At 39.6% G+C, this 5,203-nt stretch overlaps 1 protein-coding gene across 1 annotated transcript in view; it reads left to right on the top strand.

The window, feature by feature from the left end:
* PLPPR1 (phospholipid phosphatase related 1) overlaps window positions 1-5,203 on the top strand; it is a 122,374-nt gene that overhangs the window by 116,409 nt on the left and 762 nt on the right. The window lies entirely within an intron of this gene.

Raw genomic sequence — 5,203 nt, 5'->3', positions numbered from 1 at the left:
AGGAAGTCCTCCATGCCTTTGAGGATAGAAGAAAAGATATGACCTTCACTTCAAATCACACATGAAATCCATCCCACTTTTGAAAATACTTCCCAAAAAGATTGACCAGAAGTATTTCCTGGATAGGGAGGGCGCCCAGTCTTCCTTCTTTCCTTTCTTCTGAGATGTTCCTTTCCCCAGAGCCACGGTGCTCCCTCTCCTTCATCAGGTCAAATGTGAGTATTCTCCTCAGTACAGTTGATTAGCTCACAGTGATATTTTCCAAAATATTTCCTAAGTACCAAAGAGAAACTGAAAAATAATTACAGAAATTCAAACAAAAATGGCCAAGTTTCCAACAACTTACTATATGATCCTGCAGCGTTATTGTGACCCCAAAGAGACCACTTTCTAGCTATCCAGTTCTATACCCTGGTACCCCCATTCCTCTGAGCAATCAAGCTTAGTGTTGAGAAATTATGCCCTTGTCAAACACAGTTTATATTAAGAAAGAAATTTAATTAGAGGTGAAGCAGTTGGACTAACTCACTATGTGGTATGGCATTTCCCTCTGTCTTAAAGATGGGGAGGTGGGGAAGGTGAGGGGTAGGTAGGGGTGCAGTGGGAAGGAAATAGTTATTTTCTTTAACACAAAGAAAGGAAAATCCAAACTAAACTGAGACCTGCAAACTTGCCCTGGGAGATTATGATTCAGTCTATCTTGGGTGAAAAAAATATATTTAAGAAAATGTTTCCAGAGGATTCTGATGGCCCAGTGATAAGAATTAGTGATACTATAGATTTCATTTTATAAATAGAAATGACTGAAAGTTAAGGAAATCTGCCTAAGATCACTATTTAGTTAGGATGTTGAATTACTTTATTTTCACTGCTCACTCTTGAATGGAATGTTGTAAATTCCAGAGTACTAGCCGTCCCCCCAAAAAAAAAAAAAATTAAAGAGTGCATAAATGGAAAATGTGCTCTTCACATGGTGACAAGACAGGCTACAAAAACAAGTTGTGACCTCAGTTTCCACCAATATGGCAGAAAAAGTATCTTGAAAGAAAGCCAAATACTCAGTTTCTAAAATGTATAGCTGATGTCTCAAGAATATAGTGTAAATCACTAGTTTGCTGAAAACAGAAAGGAATCAAGAAACCAAGAATAATCCATTAGAATTGATTAGAGCACCTCTGAAGTATTTCCAATTCCTTAGGCCCAGAGGAGAATTCTGGTGGTGTAGTGCCTAAGGCATCTGACTGTTAACCAGAAGGCTGGTGGTTCAAACCCACTAGCCACTCCTCAGAAGAAAGGTTGGGCAATCTACTTTTGTAGAGATACCACCCCGGAATGCCAAGGAGGGGTCACTATGAGTCAAATCTATGGCAGTGAGTTTTTTTTGCGAGGGGCAGAGCATTGGGTAGTGGAAGGAGGAGGAGTAGGCAGTGGGGGAGCAGATTTTTGTAACTGAGATTCCTACATAACTCTAGAGTCCCTAGAGGTTTTCAGTCAAAGAATCTTCTAGAAAAATAACAACAATAAAAAATCCATCTGATTCTAAGGGACCCAAGGGGAAATTTGTCAGTGTTGGCTGAGCTCCACATGCTCTTCACATGATGACAAGTCCTCAGAGAAATCATGTTTGGCTAGCCTGCCCTCATATGGTGCAGAGTTTGAATTAATATAGCCTTTATAGCTTAGAAACACTAAACAAAGACATTAACTTAAAGAGACCCTAAATTTATAAAGCCCAGTTAGGACTGAAACAATGTAAAGTTTCCTCACATTGTCAATCTATGCCTGTCAGAATTTCCACAGTTCAACATCAAGACTGCAGCGTCGTAGTACAAAATTGCACATTTGAGGCTAGAAGGCACCATGAGTGATAGCAAACAGAATAAGCAAATAGAATCAGACCCAAAGGAACAAATTATTGTAATGATCAAATGCAGCATATGAAAAAGAATATGCAAAGAAAGGAGACATTAAAACCCACAGAATGGAAGATACATAATGTGAGGATTGAATAAGAACAGCCACAGTGCCCTGTAGAAATGAAAAATATATAATTGGAAACTAATAATTAACATCTTAACATAAAGTGGAAATCCTCACAACTGGACCAATAAGCAACATCATGAGAAAAGACTGAAGTTGTCAAAGATTTCATATTACTTGGTTCCACAATCAACACCAATGGAAGCAGCAGTCAAGACATCAGACAACATATTGCACTGGGCAAATCTGCCAAAAAAGACTTCTTTAAAGTGCTGAAGAGCAAAAGTGTCTCTTTGAAGACTAAGGTGCACCTAACCCAAGCCACAGTATTTTCAATCGCCCCATATACATGTGAGAGCTGGACAATGAATAAGGAAGACCAAAGAAGAGTTCATGCTTTTGAGTTGTGGTGTTGGTGAAGAATACTGAAAGTACCATGGACTGCCAGAAGAATGAACAAATCTGTCCTGGAAGAAGTACAGCCGGAATGCTCCTTGGAAGTGAGAATGGCCCAACTTCGTCTCACCTACTTTGGTCATGTTTTCAGAAGAAATCATTCCCTGGAGAAAGATGTCATGCTCAGTAAGGTGGAGGGTCAATGAAAGAGGGGAAGGCCCACAACGACATGGATTGACATTGTGGCTGCAATGACAGGCTCAGTTATAGCAAGGATTGTGAGGCTGGCACAGGACCGGGCAGTGTTTTGTTCTGTTGTCCACAGGGTCGCTATGAGTCAGAGCTGACTCTCTGGCACCTAACAACAACAACAACAATGATTAATTCAATTCTGACTAGGTTGAGCTTAAAAAGAGAATGAATTAGTTAGAAAATAACACTGAAGTAATTATTCAGAATACAACATTAAGAGTCAAAGAGGGAGAAATTAAGACAGAGAAGGTACGTGGCATGGAGGATAGTGAGTAGTTCTTTTATCAATGAGACGGTTTCTCTTCCATCTAAACGTTGTTCCCACCATAATAAACATTTTATTTAAGAATAAAATTCACCAGAAGAGAAAACAATTCTAAACTTGTACCCATAACAACTTAGTCTCAAGTTACATAAACAAAAATGGACAGAATTCCAAAGAAAAAGACATTTTCAGCCATAGCAAATTTTGGTACATTTATTAACTAATAAGCAAACAAAATATGCTAAGGATATATATGATTAACAGGACTGCTCTAACGTGCATTATAATTATTCCCCACATAACATCCATTCAGCCAGTGTCCAACCATAGGCACATATGTCCATGGTCCCTTAAGGTTATTATAGAGTTCAGATTCCCAATCAGGGAACTGGATACAGAGAACACAACAGCTTCCCCTATGCAACATGTGTATCTCACGTCTCTTGTATACAAAGGAACTGCACCGCCAGGCATCTAATGGTACAGAACATAATACATATGCCCTGATAGTCCTACTAAATGGCCATGTTGCTGATGTATGTATGTACTGTCCTTCACTTTCTGTATAAACAGTGTCCTGTATAACAATATATACTTTGACTCATGGGCAGCAGCGTCTGATCTCATGTATCACCCATCTCTGTTCAATATTCTGTGGAAAACATTACCGTGAAGTTTACCCTGACCCCCAGACACAGGAGAACCAGTGCTGGTGGAGCAGCAGCAAGCGACGGAGGAGAAGCATCGATGTGGATGTGAAACCAAAGGTTATTAAACAGCATGAGGAGGGAGACTCAGGGCATGCTTTTGCTCACGATTTAGGCACGTCCCACTCAACAAGCATTATATACACTGACGACACAACTTTGCTTGCTGAAAGTGAGGATGACTTGAAGCACTGACTGATGAAGATTAAAGAATACAGTCTGCAGTATGGATTACATCTCAATATAAAGAGAACAAAAGTCTTCACAGCTACTCCTATAAGCAGCATCATGATAAATGGAAGAAAGATCGAAGATGTCAAGACTTCACATTGCTTGGTTCTACAATCGATGCCAATGGAAGCAGCAGGACATTAGACGATATATACCACTGGGTAAATTGGCTGCAAAGGACCTCTTTCAAGCGCTGAAGAGCAAAGATGTCTCCTTGAGGACTAAGGTGCGCCTGACACAAGCCATGATATTTTCAGTCGCCTCATACGCATCTGAGAACTGGACAATAAGGAAGACTGAAGAACAGTTGGTGCTTTTGAGTTGTGGTGCTGGCGAAGAATGCAGAAAGTGCCATGGACTGCTAAAAGAACTAACAGATCTGTCCTAGAGGAAGTGCAGCCGGAATGCTCCTTGGAAGTGAGAATGGCCAGACTACGTCTCATCTACTTTGGTCATGTTATCAGAAGGAACCATTCCCTGGAGAGGGATGTCATTCTTGGTAAGGTGGACAGTTGACGAAGGAGGGGAAGGCCCACAACGAGATGGATTGACACAGTGGCTGCGCAGATGGGCTTAAGTATGGCAAGGATCGTGGAGCTGGCGTGGGACCAGGCAGTGTTTCTTTCTGCTGTGCATAGTGGCGCTGAGTCGGAAATGACTTGACGGCACCTGACAATACTCAACAATCACCACGATTCTCAAGAACAAAGAAAAAGTTCTCTAAGCTGTAAAAAGATTGGCTCCCGCTGAAAGCTACAAGGTTGACAAAAATGTGAGAGAGACCTATATCACATATGGAGAAATTGCTAATGACATGGATTAGGGACCAAACACAAAAGCAAATCCCTCTCAGCAAATTGATGATCACAGTTAAGGCACAAAGTTTATCCAAAATGCTTAATGAAAAAGAGGACCAACCTATGATATGGTGTATGCACAACATCCAAATCACATAATGTCCTTTTCAACAGGATGTATTGTGGATGTTAAGCAATGCAAGACTATACATATAATCCTTTCCAAAATACATGAAACATTATAAAAATAGACCATGTACAAGACATAAAGGCAAAGCAAGTCTCAATAATAATTTTAAAAGATATGTGTCATGTAGACATACTGTCTAGAAAAAAAATTTAAATGACTAAAGCAATAGCCCTGTACATTTGAAAATATTAAACTTCACTTCTCTATAACTCATGATTCAAAACATAATGGAATTTTTTTAATTAAAATTGTTCAATATTAAAAACACTACATATAAGAAATGTGTGTGGCTTTGAGATCCTCAAATGCTTATATTAGGAAATAGTTGACTAAGTGTAATTTAAGGCAGTATGATAGAATAAATTTGTTGTTGTTGTTTGCCGTC

Source organism: Orycteropus afer, unplaced genomic scaffold (genome assembly GCF_000298275.1).
Source record: "Orycteropus afer afer isolate SDZICR_OR568_19922 unplaced genomic scaffold, OryAfe1.0 scaffold00267, whole genome shotgun sequence".
NCBI classification, from domain to species: Eukaryota; Metazoa; Chordata; class Mammalia; order Tubulidentata; family Orycteropodidae; genus Orycteropus; species Orycteropus afer.
The sequence above is the reverse complement of the archived record's forward strand: the minus strand, read 5'-3'. Positions and strand labels throughout refer to the sequence as shown.